Here is an 18,801-nt window from a genome sequence, read left to right as displayed (position 1 = left end):
AATAAAATCGTTCTGCTGAATTTTATAATTTTCTATTCAATAAAAAGTTTTTCCTCGCATTTTTGATAACCAGCGAATTTTGCCTAATATTTTGAAATTTGGTTTTATGCTCAAACAAAATAATTTTATACGTTCTCGCTAATTGTTTCGAAATGCAAAGCAATTTACTAGATCCAGACTACTAATCTAAACAACTTACACTCATATATATAAAAATTATTAATTAAAAATAATCGACAAATGGTTTTTGTAATCTAAGACTTATACTTCTCTATTTCGGTAACTTTTTTTCACAGACAAACACAGATGAGCTTTCATTTTCGGAGTAAAAAAAAAAAAGAAGAATATGTTGATATTTTTCAATCTTATTTAAAAGTGCCTCCAGTTATAAACCTTTCTACGAGTTTTGTCTTTACTATTACGATTTTTAAATTTACAAACTGCCCTCTGGAATAAAAAAGCATAACATTTTAAGAGTAAGATTTCTTTACTCTTTCTTTTTTTATTGTGTAACAGTTTCTAAATTCTCATAGATGGTCGTGTTATTTCGGATTTCTAGTAACTGTTGCACTCAGAAATAATAATGTCAAATATGTAAATAAACAAATAATTTTTTATCATTAAATGTACGACAATGCTAAAGTAAATAATAGAATTTGCATTAGTAAGCAAAATAAAAACATGACAAGTAAAATAACTTTTAAATAAAATTATTAGAAAGTAAGGAATTTTTATCAAATAGACAATTTTCTTCTGCATGTAATGATTATCTAACATTTTATAAAGGTATCTTTCAGCGGAATTTTCAGTACTGCGAACATTTGTTGATTTTAAATTTAGGAATAAAATTAAAATAACTGAAGGAAAGTATTTCTATGATGAATCGTTACACTATTTATGATCTTTTTTTTCTTGTGAAATAATTATGGAACTAAAATTTTATTAATCCTTAATCGGTTTTTGATGTCACTTTTATCATGAGTTCTATTTCCAAATGGTTCCTTTTTACATATTTCTCCCCAGAAAATGCAGGTTATAAATTCAGATTTCAAAAGTCTGTGAATGTATTTTACGCATATTTTTCAATCCGATCTCATATCCAATAACTGAAATGTTTTGTTTTGTTTAAAATTATTTTTTTAAGAATTTGAACACTTCCTGAACATTTTACTAACATTCAGGGAAGTCAACGATCTTGTGACATAGTCAGATGTTCTGCAGTAACTTAATTAAAAATCCGCCTTGCGGGAACTTTAAAAAAAAAGTATAAATGAAATTACTACACAGCGTTAGGAGGAGAGGATTAAATAAATAGATAGTTGCATGCTAGATGGCACGTGCTGTAAATTTTGTCATCCGATTGTAACGTCACGTGAGTTGAATATATTGATACATCATTAAGAATACAAATTTAGTTAATTAGAAATATTACAGTTACTTCTAAATTTGCATTAATATCTTTTTTTTTTTCAAAAAGTGTGTTTGCTTAATGATTAATTTTAACCAGTTTAATTGGGAAACTAACAAAAACAATATTTAGAGGCTAGCATGCTACCTTTATATTGCAATATGGAACAGAAATGATGGAAAAATTCGTTTAAAATGCTCTAAAGTGCCGAATGCAATACCTAGAGTTCAAAATACTACAGGTACTACTTTCCGAAATTTATGTATTCAGAAAGAAAGGATTTTTTAAAATTGTAATTAATTTTTAATTAAAACTCAACCGTTATTATTTTTTGAAGTTTTTTAAATTAACATTGAAGTTACTTTTACACTTCTTTAAAATTCTTTAATTTCAATGAATTAAAAAAATATTTTGAAATATGTTTTGCAACAACTTTTCCATTGTTTTAAATATTGAATTTATATTCGTGTGTGATGCGTGTTCGGTATTTATAGGAATCTACAAATTTGGTGTAAACATCATATGCCAAATGTTATTCGTCTATCTCAAATCGTTTTTGTGTTTTTTCTTGTCATAGACAGATGAGCATTTTTCCGAAGATGTGTTTTTCGAACTTGGGAAGTTCTAAAACGTGGAGATTTATCAAAATCTCGAGTTCGAATTTTTTGACGATTACAATATTTCTCCATATTTCATATATGAGAAAGTAAAAATGAAATAAAGTTAGTCGAATCAAACATTACCATGCTAAAATGTCGGAATAAAGATTTGATTCTCCCCTCTTTTTTTTTTTTTTGTTGTTGTTGTAATGCATGATAATATGCTAATTTTACATAAAATTAAGCATTTAATTTCATTTAATTTAAAAGCAAATCCATTGAGTTATATTTTGGATTTGCTTTAAAAAAAATATTGAACATCTGATTCGCTTCTCAGAGAAAACAAACACTTTTTCATATTCACCATTAAGACTTACACATTTGCTTAATGGTTTTCTATCTAGATGTCTTTCATATTCTTGTTTCAATGACGCATTTATAATACAGAGTTCAGTATAATGACAATTTGATTATGAAAAGGACTCGCCTTTAAAATCTAGAACAGTTACATTATGACAGGAGTTCGATTTCTTTTTGGATTCATGTTATTTTCATCATTTATTTGTTATTCATTTATTTTCATCATGTTATTTTAATTCATTTACATCGAAGATGCAGGTTTTATCTGAATTTGATCTATTGTTACACCAAATGTTCATAATCATTTTTATAAGTTTATTTATACAGTAACTGGTTGTTGCAAAAAATGTGTATTGTTTTTATTATAAATGTTATGAACTTCAAAATCTGAAATAATATTTATTATAATTATAAGAACTTATATTAAAAACCCTATTTGAGTTTTATTTTGCACTGCTAAGGGATTAATAAGAGTATTCTTAAACGAAATATAATTCATGTGCGAAGTTTTTGAAATAAAGTAGCATACTTTTTAAACTAACTTTTAATGATGTAATTTTTAAATAGGTAAACTTTTAAAACGTTTAAAATAGGTATAAATAGTACAGATATTAAATAGCAACTTTTAAAATAGGCAAACAAACTATTAAAAATGAAATAAGAACGGAAATAATTTAATTTTTTTTAGACCTTTTCAAACAATATACTTATAATTTATTTAAACCTCATATACGATGATTTGTTACATAAAAATTGTTAATCTCTTTAATAGTTTAAAAAAAATCCCTAACAATATTTTTAATATCGTATATTTTCATCCGCAATTAACTGTTTTTGCGAAGGGTTTTGCTATATGTTTGTAGTTTAATTTTTTCATTAAATTTTGAAGTGAAAGTACTAATCTCTTTCAAACTCCTAAATAATATAAAAAATAAATGGGACTGATAAGTAAACATCGATGAGTTTTAACTTGTTTTTCGCTGGCCTTCAAAGAAGTTCATTTGTTCATTTTTCAACAGTATTTTTTAACAATTTTTCAGCAATATAAACAGATTCGTTTTCCTTCCAAGATCTTTCCCATGTATATTTGCTTTATTCCTCTAATTTTAAAAATGTGTAAATGCAATGTTATCGTAATGTAATATTTAAAATCTACGGGTACTAATTAATTTATTTTTCAACTATTGTATACTTTTATTTCTTAATAATTTTTTTTATTTATAAATAAATTATCCTGAATTCAAAAAAAAAATTACTTATTTTATATTATGTAAACAATGTAATTCACCCTGTACGAAAAATTCTTATATTCATTTACTCTCTTCTAAAGTACTGTATTGCGCCAATAAATATGCAACGATTTAAAAAATATTTATTAAGCTTGAATCTTCAACCTTTCACAGCTAATTACCGCGTATTTTATTCTTCTAACGAGTTGGAATTAGGTCAGATCGAAGCTGAGGATCTTCATCCCTTGACCTTATTATTTTTCTTCCTTATTATTCATCTGATTTTTTTCTAACTCGTTTTTATTGATTAATTTTCTAATTAAATTTTACTCTAATCTGCACCATAAAGAGAAATATTTGTATCTGAATCTAAATTTCCCATTCAACAATTATATAATAATTTATATCTATTATTATATGTTTTATTTTAATATGTGCCATTAAATTCATTAATCCAATTAAAGCATTTATTCTTGTAGTATATGATGCATTTAATTCATCTTATAACAATCTATTCTAACTCGTTCTAGACTTCAAGCTCATTGCTTCATTCTTGTGGAATATAAAAGTAAAATAACTTTAAATATTATTTTGTTTTCTTAGTCAATCGATTTAACATACCAAATTTGGCGAAAAAAATCAATTACATTTTTGCAACCATTTTCATTAAGCAAAGAAATCATTGAAATAAGTTATTTTGTTTACATAATATCATCTGTACTTGTTACTCTATAATCGGTTTTGAATATAATTTAAAGTACTTAATAAGGTATTTTAATCGTTAAAAAACAATTTTCAGTTTAATAAAGATTAAGAATGTTAATTAAACATTGCGTTACAACGTCGTTGTATTAAAATTAAATATTGAACATTGCCATGAGATTTTTTTTAAGGAAATAATTAATTCAAAGTGGGGGGGGAGGGTTGTTGAAGAAAGGGATGTATGATTTAAACACATATGATTAAACACTTAATATGGTTTAAAATTTATAAAATTTCGTTTGTAAATAATACCAATTGAGATTTCTGGAAAAAGCATCTATAATTAAATAAGATTCTTAACCTTTGAAAATTTTGTGCCGCACAAAGAAGAGTCAAAACTGTATGTATCATCATTTAAGCATTTTCTGGTCAATAATCTGATCGACCGACATAATGTTTATAATTAAAATAATAAATATTTTAATGCTTATATTACTGAATTAACTTTAAAAATTAAATTTATTAATGAAACATTTACACTGTTATAAAATATTTACATATTTTTTGTAATAAATAATGAGTGGTATATATGATAGTATATATTATTATTGAGGAGGATTAATTTGACGAATGAATCAGTTTATCTAACTTCTTCTAATGTTAATTGTATCGCAACTGCATATAAGCAGAACCAGCTGACATAGCTTGGTAAAACCCAATAGCCCCGATTAGGGTGAACCATAAATAGAAGGAAAACATATTTATATAACTGAATAATAAAGATTAAAATAAAACGTTACAAAGGATATCATTTTACATTTTCTTAAATCTTATGTGAAAAAACTGAGCTATCAAAAATTGTGCCATGTACCATAGTAATTCATGCCTCATAATTTGAGAAACTTTGTTGCTTGAAATGTGATACACTTCTTTATTCGTCGTTATAAAATATTCGATATTCCAAATCTGTACCTAGGAATAAAGAATTAAGACACACGTGAATTTTAAAACACAATTTTACTTATAATATAAATGTTTGAAACGGAGATTCCTCAGTATTTGCCTGTACTCATTTCCAAGTAAAATGCATTCTTCCGTATGACGAAATAGATATTCCGCTCCATACGGATGAGCTCAAGGCGAAGCAAGTTGTAACTATAGGAAATAATGGGATGCATTTTCTTGAGCGCTCTGAAGAAACCGCAAAGGCAGCATTTGATACGAGACAGATCAGAAACAGGCTGAAACTCGAAACCAAACAATCTAACCGCTGTCGGCGCCTATTACTCGATTGTATCAGGAAGTTGACTCCAAGCAGTTGTCTCTCGAATTCTGAGAATTCATTTCGCAACTTTTGGATATTGCAGAAGTGAATCGCTTTTCCCGGTTACCTGGTAGCGGCAAGCTTAATCATAAATGAGGTGCGATCACCTATGCAAAATTCTGTAAATTTCGCAGCATTATTCCTCAAAATTCATGATAATTGTAAGTTAACAGCATAAGCAAAAACGGCGAGTGCTTTTAATTTGAAAAGTGTCATTTATATGAAACGTTAACGTACGTGACACAGAAATAACTTTTATTACTTATTTTTGGATGGCAACAGTCAAAAGTAAACAAATCATAAAATAAAATTCAAATTGCTTCATTGAACGTTTTTACAGTTGCATTAAATTCAGTGATTTACGTAGCTAAGTCATGGATCTGCAAAAAATTATTAAAAATATTCTGAAAATGGTTCGTCGTGTCACCAGAAAGTGCATTTAGTCAGCGGAAAGAAGATGTAAAAGAAATCAAGAAACAGGCTTCTAACAGAAAGTTAATTCGAGCGAGGAAATAGACTTCATCGTCGTCAAATTGGTAATTGCTATGCCTTGTTTAAGGAATTTAATGTTAAACAATTATCTTACTAAAATAGTCTTTGTATTATTGCTTTAAGAATTACCTTTTTATTGATATCAGTTTAATTTTCGTATATTTTTCCCCTTGACTTTAATAATATTTCTAATTCAGTTTGATACAAAACGGTAACAATGTTTTTAAATGGTATCATGAAATTCAAACTCGGCCATCAACGCCCTCAAACGCATGTTTTTGCTAATCATTAACTCCATACTAATATTTTCATTTCCGCTTTTATTTCTTAAAGATATTTTTTTTAATTTGCAGTAAACTGATTCACTTGTATTGGTGTTTTTCAATGAAATCAAATGAAAAGGTAAAATGTTTTTTTAAATACGGTTAAATATAGTTAAAAGATTAATTAGGTTTAATTAATTATTTAATAACCTAAAAGACAAATGATCTGCAAGAACACACTGGTTGCCAAAAGCGCCTTGTTATATATAAAACAACTGTCGCATGCGCATTGCTAAAAATTAGATAGTTACAATTGGTTAAACAATGTATATGTGCATTTCTACTTTCCTAAAGTCGTATAAAATAAGCTTGAATCTTACATAATTCTTGAGATGTAAATGTTTTTCTTCACGCGATGTTCTTAAGGCTTTCGTTTGGGTATTTATTTATTTACAGAACTCATAAAATGATTTGCGAATGGATGTGTACGCGATTATTATTTTTTGTAGCTGTAACTCTTATTTTTATTTAATAAATATTTTTATCATATTGATCAATAATACAAATTATTTTTAACAGAAATTGAATTTTAAAATGTATAACATAAAGAAATAAAGTTTACATTTTTTTTTTATCTCTGTTGTAGATTTAAAAATATTTTAATGGTATCTAAATGATTAAATGAATAGAATGCTAAAATGCTGTTGAAGAGATCCAAGTAAAAATAAATGAAAACAATATGCTATTATTTTAAAATATTATCTCTGTAACAGCAAAAGAAAGGGCACATATTAATGTATTGCCAGTGTACGATATATACTGAACATACTTTTTTATGTTACAAAGATGACATTTAAAAACAATAGGAACGCATTAACTCGTTTTTTCTATTTCGTTTTTTGTAGTAATATACGCGATACATTAAAATTTGCCCTGTTCTTACGTAAAAATGATAAAAAATAATTAAATTTTAAATTTTCCTTTAAAAAAATATTTTCAAAGCATTCATAAAAATCCTATAGCACTTTTACAATATCGTTCACTAAAAATCAGTATTATTTATGTTTAAACTGATTATTATCACAAAATTTAGAATATTTTTCAAAAAAGTTGAAACTTATTGTTAATTAACGCAGACGTTTATAGATTATTCTCATAAAAGTTGATTCATACATGTTTTTTCATATTTATTAAGGCAGATTATATGAATACATCATTTAATATCTTAAAATCGTTTTCAGTTTGATTCGATTTGATGGTTGATCGCAACTGAATTTTTTTTATAAATACGGTTCGAATCCAATGTATAGGAAAGCTTGGCTACGTTATCTCTTAAATGCTGTACGATTTCAATAATTATTTTATGCTTTTAAAAATGGTATATCTAATAATTATTTATGCCAAATCATTTTCTGGCATGAAAGGAAGAAAAATGCAGTATATTTTGTATTTTATTTTCAGAGATTTTAATGATGATAGGTAATTATAAAATGATATGCTTTTAAATCAATTAAGTGTTATTTAATGCATATATATATATAATATTTAAATTAAAACTGTTTGTTCGCTTAATCTATAAAATTTTAAAAATTGTAATGTCGACTTAAAATCTAACAAAAATGAAATGAATGAAGTATGATTTTTTAAAAATAAATTCTTCCTAATTTATGAGATATAGATTTATTTCTTTAAATCCTAAGTATTGATCGCAACAGAATTTTTTTTATAATAACGGAAAGAATATGAATCAACTGTTGATATATAATATGAGATACCAGAATAGAAGAAGTTGCATGAGATTCGTATTTTTTTTTTCATCACAATATACTGAAAATAAAAATATCATTGTCACTTTAACTGCAATTAATTGTCAAATTTGCTAATCTGACATTTTAGATTGTTTTCAAGAAAAATATAGAAAGATAAATAATATATTATCTTTTAATAAGCATATGAATTTAATCGGAAAGATTTATACAAGCAACACTAAATGATATAAACGGTTCATTCAACTTGTTGATTGTTTTTTTTGTTGTCTTTTTAAAATACAATATTTAAGCTAATTTTTGATAATAAATTTATAATACTATATATGATACAGCTTTTACGACTAAATGACTCTATTTTATGCTTAAAATAAATATTTACGTGGAACGTCAGTATTTACCAGTAAAATGACACACAGGTCGAAGAAACGAAACATGTGATAAATTCTATACTTACACAAAACATTTTATTATTTGAGTCAGGCTAAGTGATCATGAAAAAGATATATCATTACCGCCATTCTCTCTAAACTAAAATGATCATAACAAAACGGCGGAAAATTGTTTGCTCAAATTTTGCTATTTAAGGAGTTAAAGAAAGAATCATATTAATCAAATTTCATATCACTAGTCAATATTCAACTATTCTCTGGATATTGTGGTTATTAAAAATTTATGCTTAATATAGTGTTAATTACTAATTAATTGATTTTGTAACATTAATTATGCATACAGTGTACATTTTAAGTACAACCATTCATATATTTTCTGTTGATTTAAACTAAATATAGAATGAGAAAATATTTTCATAGATAAAAATTATTCAAAATAACGAAAAATAGATATATGTAAGGCGTTTAAATAAACGGATACATGCATTTATTATTGTGTACATATTCAAGGGGGAAAAATACAGATGCGAGTATACCCAGGTTGTAAAGAAAATTTGTAGGTTTTTTTTTTTTCATTTTTTAATGCATTAATGTTTGTAAATTTTTTCATTTTTCTGAACATATCGTAAATTTAGCAATTTCTTGTTATTTTGTGAAAATTATTTGTAATTCTTGCTTTTATAGATTTGTAACGCTAGTTATTAAGCAGGCATATATTTTAAAATGGTAAAAATGAATGCTTAATTTCATATTATGAGTTTTTTTTTAAAAAATACTACCCATTTTAATTTCCAGTTTATAGATAAACTAATGAATGATTTAATTTCATAATTTTTTGATTAAATTCATATAATCAGAAATATAATCTTTTTATGCTCTTAATTTTATCACACATGTAGCGAAATAATATTCAGAGTATTAAGTAGACAAAAGTAAAAATATGTGATGGTGCCCTGAAAAATTCCGAAATAAGCAAAATAAATTAATATGATTTCTATAAAATATTTGCTTAGTATTTGATAAAAAAAATATACAATATTATTTGATAAAACAAACTAAAAATTTCATGATTTTTTTTTATTTCTTAATCAGGAAGTAAACATCATTACGAATTCATGACATGCATTCCTAAAATTCACCCGAATGCGTAAGAGTTAATATTATTAAAGCTTAATTTTGTGCATTAATTTTAATTTCAATTTTTAGTCTCACCATACCAGATGAAATACTATGCTCTAAAACTATCTTTAATCACTTAGGGATATTAATAAATGCCTGGTATTTGCTTTTCTTAGTAAGTTCACAAACATGTTTAGAACAACTCTCGCAAAACTATAAGACCCGAAATTTACCATATATCTCGACTACTTCATTTAAATAATTTATTCGTATTTTTCTCATTTTTGTTTATACCTAGATGGCTATAAGTAAGTAAGGAAGGTTCTAAATGGAAATAAAATGCAAATTATAACGGCTAAGAACGGAAGTAGAATGAGTATGGAAATAAGGTTGCGATACGCTATGCAGTGTCCCGATAATGATAAATTGATAGCAAATCGAAATTTATCTATGTTAAGAGCTGAAGGGAACTTTTGCTTTTTTTCTGAATAATTCAGAATCGATTTCGCTATTTTGCCCACAAATGATCTTTGATGTTTGGAACATCAGACCAGAAATTATTGCATGAAGCGATTTTAATTCGATGCATTCTCTAGAGCTATCATTTAATAGGCATTGTTTTTATACTAATAGTAGTCTTCAGATGCGACATCAACTAAATGGATTATTCCATAAAATTATGACGAAGATTTTTTTAACTTCCTGATTACAGTGCTGTATAATTTACTTCATAATTCAAATTCTTCCTGGTCTTCTAAGATTTTCACACAATTTATAGAGAAACTAATAATGCAAATTAAAGTATTTTACACTCATTAACAACATCGAAAAAAGAAATTCCTTTTTAATCGACATTTTCGTTCGGAGATGATTTGCAAATGGAAGCTTCTATGATTATATTAGAAGGTTTATTGTTTTCATTTAAGGTACTACATATTACTAAAATCCGGGTCAAGATTTTATAATTAAAATGCAACTAATGATTGCATGTTTTCACGATCACAATCTACAATTCACGATCAACGATCACATGGATGTTTAATAATCTTTTAACCTCACATCTATTTTAACATTAGTCAGAGATCCATTAGACAATTTGGTCTGAGAATGATGAATTTGTAGTGAAAAAAATTATTTTTAAAGCACTATTTCGATAAATATGTTTTCTTCTTAAAGAAAATCGGAAGATTTTTTAAAATTATTTTTATTCATTTAATAAAAAAATCAACGGAATATTTAATTTCTGATTACAAATACCCTTTTTTTTTCATTCAAGCCTTTGTAGTTACTGTAACCAGGTGAGAAATATGATAATAAAATTCTTGCCTACGGTATATTTAAAAATGTTTCCTAAAAAGAATTCTTTTCTCAGAATAAAATTTAACTTGTGACCTTATTTTCTTCTGAAAAGCTTTTTTTTTTGTATGATCACTATTGTTCCTAAAAGCTGGAAATAAATAAAATAATGACAGAAAAATCCAAAAACGGATTGCCATGACACTATAATAACTGACAACAAAATTTGAAAATATTTCTGTTGATTATTAGTTTTTTTTTTTTTTTTTTTTTGTCTGTTTCGAGAGAGGATTTTGCAATTCATTCATCTTTGGGTATTTTCGATACTACGGTAGAACAATCTTTGGAGAGACAAAAGTTTATCAAGCCTAATTATTTTAAAATTTCGAAATAATTGTTTAAGTATTTCATTCTTGTTAAAAATTCTAAATTTTCTAAAGTTCCAAAAATCAACAAAATTACATCTACTGTACATTCTTTTTTTTTTTTTTTTTTTTTTGCTTAGTTAATTGTTATTGTTCTCTTTTTCAAAACTAAATTGAGATTTATTTTATTGCCTGTAGAGTTATAAGTTAATTAGTTGTTATGAGATAAATGTTTATTTAAGGAATAAAACGAATTAATAGGTAACAATTCGATAAATTTCAAATTCTCCTTTTCATGACAATGAAAGAAAATTTGTCTGTTATATTATTAGAGAAACATTTGGTGAAATATTTTTAAAGAAGACGATTTTCCTGTTCACTGTCGCTGAATATCTTAAAAAAAGGTTGTCAAAGTTTTTTTTTTAAGAATTATACTTTTAGAATTATTTATATGCTTCCTTAGACCATGCTTATTTTAAAAAAATGTTGGTTTATGATGTGCAGCATGAGGAACAAACATAAAATAGTTATGGTAAATATATATTGCATGGGCACATTCTAACTCGATTAAGATCTTTTCTTCTAAGATTTAGATCTTTTCTTTTTATCACTACTTAATCATATATTCTAAGACGAAATTTTCAAAGATTACTTGGAACTGATGAAAATCATGAAAGCACTGAATTCGGCTTACTTTCAATCACAGAAAAGTTGTATTGGATTGATAAGAAAATGAAATATCTTTGGACACCAATTTAGATATCATCCAACCAAGATTAAAATTTACGTGTAGAACAAAGCCAGAAACTCTTTACCCAAATAATTAATTGGAACAGTTAGGAAATGGAAATAAAAAACGAGATATTTTGATATCGATTTTCAACACAGACGCAAAAATATCTTTGTGTTTTCAATTCACTAAATTAAAATGCTATAGAAAAAGTAAACTTCATTTTATAATCAAAAATTGCATGTTAATTCAGATATTAATTATATTTCCAAAATAAAATGCAATTTCGCCACATTACTTTCACCCATTTAACAATATATTAATCTTATAACTTTGTTTCCTAATTATCCTATCATTTTCTAATAGTCAATCCTCTTTTTTGTGTGTCATCAACCCAATATTAGCTGAGAAGTAATGAACTGAATTGCATATGCTCCAGATGTAGAATAACAGAAGTTTCTCACTAACCGCACTATTTAATTTTTTTTTTCAGTATGACATATTATATTTGTCAGCTGTTATATCTAAGATAATTGCTAAACATGAAAATACGAGACCAAAAATAAAAAAAAAAAAGAATCATAATTTGATGACTTCTTAAAATGTTTAATGCAGTTCAGCGAACTCCTTTTCCTAAGCTCAGTATTTTTAATTGCATTTATCAAACTTCGTATTTCATCCACGTTACAGAGGATAAGTTTTAATGTATTACGAGTTCTTTCGAATTGAAGATCTGTATTATATTCATCCATCAAGAAATACGAAAAGAAGGCCTTTTTTTTTTCCCCCTCTAGATGTTTTATCTTTCGCCGTATTTTTAGCAAATAACGTGTTGTAGATATGTGCGCATTTCGTATGCACATCAGCCATTTTTTCAACTGTCGAAGTCACGCATTTCTCTTTTTCATTTGCATAAAAAATAATCATTTCTGTAAATCAATGCTTTAAAATTCCCCTGTTTTTCTTTTCTTTCATACTTTTTCAAACATTAATCATAGAATCTATATCGATGTGGTTTCCAAAAAAATGAAATTTAAGTAATTTTTTTTTCCTGAAATCTTGTGTGCAGTAGCAGTTTTCTTTCCTTTCAGTCTAAAATCTTCTTATATTGCTTGCAAATATCAATACATCAAGATAATGCAAATTGCTTCCAAATATTCAGAAATTCAATGTAGTGTTAACTTTTTCTTTCGAAAAAACTGTAAATATTTTTCGGAATTTACGAATTTTTATCTTATTAATTATTTAAGTTTTAAATACTTTTTTTTATTTATTGAAGTGTCATTTTTTTTTCTTTGAGTGAATTTTATTAGCATTGTAGCTTTATAAATTTTTATCGATATAGCTTTAACGAATATTTGTGTATTAAATGATAATCTTTTGATATGATAATATGATCTTTAATGATAATTCTCTATTCAGTGGATATTTTACAATACCAAATGCTATTTACATATGCAAAATTATTTAACGGAAAATGATCTCTATGACTATGATTCTTTTTTTTTATTGTAAATAGATTTCGATATCTTCTGTAGATTAAAATAATATTTCTAAATTAAAGATTTTATTGCAGGCTTTTTAAAATCTGCAACAATTTGAAAATGCAAATTTTAAATTTAACTCTAAATTTACTATTTTTGATAGTTTGAAACATTGAACTTATATAAAAGCCAGCAGTAGCTGTGACCCCAAAACTTTCTGGCATACTCTCTAATAAAGGTATACCCCCCCCCCCACACACACACGCACATGTAAAATTGTGGATGAGGAATAAAACCGCGAATACCTTGCATGGCATTGGCAAACACTGTTACGAAATATTGATCTTTTTCACGAATTTAGCATTTTAACTGAATCCGTTGTGTTATTCTTGGCTATGTTTTTGGCTATTAATCCCTGGTATTTAATAATAGGTGCCTGAAAATCGAAATTGTATTTTAGATCTAATGTTTCCAACCGATTGAAACTGACATTTGACACAGAACTACAATTGTAATCACAAAATCGCATGCTAGAATTCATACATTTAAATGTTGCGTTTTCGGGTTATCTCGTTTTACGTGCTCATGAAAGACAGATGGGCAGAAAATCAACCCCTTGATGGATTTAGTTCCGAATGTCATTGGTATCTATATTTTTTTAGGTTAAATATGTGGACCAAATTTTACCCATCTGGATGCCTTCGTTTTGTAGTTATAGTGTTAACGCATATTTGAACAGCCAGAAATACATTTAACGTTCTTAAAAGTGGAGATCATCAAAATTTGGAGTTCGAATTCTTTAACAATTACAATATTTTCTCTATACTTTGTATACGAGAAAGTAGAAATAATAGCGGCTATGATTATAGATGCTTTATATTTTGTTATTTTGAAGAAAACTACCATTAAGGAGTATTCGGTGAAAATATCTCATATTTAAAATGATAGGATTGTGACAGAATCAGAAACATTGAAGTGAGACAAAAATTCATTGAGATGATGAGACGATTCACCATGAAGTTTGAATAGCGATTTCTTGTGAGTAGTTATTATTTTCCAATGACATAATGGAAAACTCTGGATATAATGAACTTTAAGTGAATATCAAAAATTAGGATTAATAAATGAAAAAATTATTGAATTTGCCGTCTTTTTTCTGGATTTTAAATTGTTTTGCAACTTGTTTGCCTTTTACACAATTATCTTTCAAATATTTAGATGCATGCTTCGAATGCTGATGAAGTTCCTAGCGTTATCTTTCACTTGTCTGTCTTTAAATTTACTGTTTCTTTATACTACAGATATCCTTCAACCACATATGTTATTGTAGAGACAAACTTCTTATCAAATAGTTATGCTTTCGATAACAATTCTGCAGTTTAATTAACAAAATTTTCAGAATTTGCGTTGTTACAGACGCTACAACTTATGAAAGTATTTTAAATATTCAAATGATTGCAATTTTGCACATTTAGATGAATCTGCCTTCTCACTCACATTTAACAATTAAGTGATAATATTTTTCTTACTTAGGGTGAACGCAAAAAAAAGATAGAGGTTGCAGACTCTAAACATTGCTATTTAATGGCCTGGTAGATTCTCTCTAATTTACAAACATGGAATCGGACACTTGTCGGATTATAGAGAACATTTGGCTTCATAGAAATTATATAAATATCATTGAATTATGCAATGATATGTTTTTCTACGTATGGAAAACAAGCCAATAATATATTATGGGAGAAAATACTGTGTTAAAATGTTGAGTATAAGTACATTAAACAAATAAATTATGTATTGAAAGGATGAAGTTTTCAGGTTTTAAAAGGACGACTCATCTTCGAATAATGTGTTCCATCAGGTATGTTGGACTATTGGAAGCGTCGGATAAAAGAATGACGGATTAGAGAGAATCAACTGTATTTAAAAAATTATATTTAGTTCTACATCAAATTAAAATTTACATGCTTTCAGCATTTGTGTTTTATTATTACAGGATTTTGTGCCTTTTTAAAAATACATTAAAATTCATTTATATCACTGCCATTCTTAATGTTTATCCTAAAATGATGCATTATGAGTTAGATGGATTATTTTTGTTCTGAATATCAAGAAAACAATTTATCAAAGGAACAACTGCTCTTAAATTCGTTTTACGATTTGACAAATCGTACGTCATACGTAATTTCTAAAAAGCAGAACAGCAATTCTTCGAAATATATGAAGACAAGTAGTGTAAATTAGATGTCTGAAATGACATCATTTCCCTTTTGAGCACATTTTTCATCATCGTTTCTAAATTATTAAAGTGCTCAACAATTGAAGCATAAAGTGGGAAAGAGCGGGAGATTAATATGTCTGTTTACAGCTACGTGTATGATTGAGTTCTTTAACAATCATTTCCATTATTTTTAAAAGTGTTATTCGTGTGTGTTTTCTCTGAAATTAATGTGCTTAAAACATGAAACATTCTACAAGTCAATTTTTCAAGTCTTTATATTCCTCAAGTTATGACACTTAAGACATTTATTTAGATTTTCTAAAGAAAAGGAGGTACGACGTCTCTTTCCTCGATGTTAAAACTGAACTTCTTAGCACGAGAGAAAGGAAGACATAAAAACAAAAAGCGAGGAGCGAAATGGAAAGGAAAGAACGATCACGATTAGCCATCTATCACATTTGAGCGTGCCTTTTCTTTTGCCCCCACCTCACGATTTAGCTGAAAAAATGAAGAATGCGAAATTCGAAAAGAAAAACATGAAATAAAATTCAGTGGAGTTCAGCAACGATGTTCAAGGTGGAGGTTGGTGTTTGCCACCGTGAAATGCAAGGAGGTGGAAGAAATATTCCGGGAACATCGCGCCTGCTGATAGAGATGAGCAGAACTAGTTTAAACCAGAAATAAAACTATTGTAAAAGTCTATTTAATATTAAGAGAAACAATTTAATTAACGCTGAATTCCTTTTTTTTCTCTCTCTCTCTCTTAAAGTAAAAAGGTTGTTCAGTATTGATAAAATCAAACTGGCAATGACTTTGAACTGGCTTGACGAATGAAGGAGCGACCAAGAAAAGGCGGGTTTCGAAAAAAATTCCACTGCGGATGGCTATTTTTCTTCTCGAGTTTCCAGATCTTTCTTTTGACCAGCAGAGTACTTTTTCATGCAGATCATGAAAAATGATAAATGATCTCGCTTATCCTTATCCGTAGCTGGAAAATTTTTCAATAAAAACTACTCATACTAAGGCCTTCTTCACCTTCACATAAACGAATTTATTAAATGTTAAAATATTTTATTCAAAATTTACACGAACCTTGCTTTTATGACAAATAGACACTCAAATTTGAATGCCGCTAAACAAGGAATTTCCGATTTAATTTTTCTTATTCAGAGTCTCTTTATGTATGCACGCATACACACACAAATACATATTTACATCGAAACTTAAAAGGGAGTTTCTCTTGTATGTAGATGCCTATATGTGTCCATGCATACACACACACACATAGATAGGTGGATAGATAGAGATTAAAAGAATGTCTTTTAATGACTCTTAATGGCATTTTTTACTTACTTGGCTTCATTAAAGATTTTTTTTTTCTGGGGGAGGGGCAGACACATTTTACGACTCTTCAGTAATTATAAAGCAAAATATAAGATAAATAAGAGAATTTGAATTTGAAATTTAATTTATATTTGCTATGTTTTACTGTTTAAAATAAAATGACAAAGCCAAAAGTTATAAAAAGGAAACTGCGAATTAATTATAAATTTATTAACTGTCTTTGTTTTGAGAAATGTTCATAATTGTGCTATAAATACTGCTGTAGATTTGTGAAAGATAATATACCGTATGCTTTCTACGCCGCAAAATCTTTAAGTAAAATGTTTTCTTTTATATTATTCTCTAAGAAATGAACAAAACGTTTGCACTTGGGCCAATGATTAAAAAAGAAAATTATGATAGCAAGTGCTATACATCTAAAATAAGGGCTTTAAAAATCTTAAAAACTGGATTTGAGCAGAATTTCTTCCATTTTAAATTTGGATTATTGCTGACAAGCTGGCTTATATATACATCTTGTAAATTCAAGATTATGAAATTTTTATAAGCTATTACGAAATGGACTCGGTTAAATCTTTTTATGTGTAAATGTTTAAACAAAACATTTCTTAAATGCTTTGAAAAATAAAAATGTTCTTATTGCCGAAAAGTACATATTAATTTCTAGTGTAATTTTTTTAATTAAATTTTTCATGTATTTTTTTTTTTTTTTTGCTCGAATCCATGACAAGGAAGTCAGGGATTTGAACGCAACAAATGCTCGTTTTAGAGAGAAATTTGTGAAACTCTTTGCCAACTTTATTAAAAGTCAAATCAAAGAAATTATGTTAAAAATTTGTCTAAGATGATCCCCCCCCCCCAAAAAAAAATGGTTTCAGGCAAATATGGTTCACCTAATCTTTCCAGTTGTTGGACTTTCTGTCAAGCAGAATTTCAACTCCTTCGACCTTAACAAAAGCTTCAGCCGTATATTTAAAGATGGATTTACTTTTTTAGTGTAACGGTAACTTTCCTTGAAAAAAATTGCTTAATGTAATTGATAAATAAATTCAAAGATAATCATTTGGAAAAATATTATGGCTTTACATTCCCAACTTTTGAGATAAAAAAAAAAAGAACATTTTTTAAAAAAACTTTTGATGAACAAAAAATTTCCATAAAAAAGTGATTTAATGTAGTTAAATGTCAACTTATTTCAAAAATTTAAATTTGTAAATGTTGAAGAATTTGTCAAATTTAACACACATCCTAATATTTTTATTTGGTATGACTTCGTTAAGAGCAATGTCACTCTGTTTAAGAAGATTTGGCATTTTAAACAAGAAAGAGCATGTTATTATAGAAGAAAATAGCCTGAAAGAGTGAAATCTCTGGAGCAATTAAAAGCGCACATAATTAAAAGAAAAAACCTAGGACTTTTCTAGACAGGAATAGTATTATAATTAAATCTTTTTTTTAATCTCGGCTGTTCCTATAATTATATGAAAATATAAATCAACTTTTTAATTGAAAAAAAACATTAAAATATTTTCTGGAGATTTAGTATAAATCGGAATTTACTATATGAATTCAAGATGATTTCAACAAATGGAATACTTTTCAGTAGTACGCGTATATCAGAGAAATCAGCAGGAATGGTTTGCCCGACACGTTCTCCTATACTCCAATTTAGATATTATCCCCCTCCCTCCGCATAAAATTATAGAC

At 27.1% G+C, this 18,801-nt stretch overlaps 1 protein-coding gene across 3 annotated transcripts in view; it reads left to right on the top strand.

The window, feature by feature from the left end:
• Window positions 1–18,801, top strand: part of LOC129962896 (uncharacterized) — a 109,885-nt gene that overhangs the window by 61,056 nt on the left and 30,028 nt on the right. Inside the window, exon 1 of one of the 3 annotated variants that reach the window (XM_056076905.1) lies at window positions 5,990–6,158. The exons of the other annotated variants lie outside the window; for them this stretch is intronic. The gene's annotated coding sequence lies outside the window, so the exon portion shown is untranslated. Of the gene's footprint in view, window positions 1–5,989; window positions 6,159–18,801 lie in introns of those variants that run through there. 3 annotated transcript variants of the gene reach the window in all.

Source organism: Argiope bruennichi, chromosome 1, assembly GCF_947563725.1.
Source record: "Argiope bruennichi chromosome 1, qqArgBrue1.1, whole genome shotgun sequence".
In the NCBI taxonomy this organism is placed as follows: Eukaryota; Metazoa; Arthropoda; class Arachnida; order Araneae; family Araneidae; genus Argiope; species Argiope bruennichi.
The sequence above is the reverse complement of the archived record's forward strand: the minus strand, read 5'-3'. Positions and strand labels throughout refer to the sequence as shown.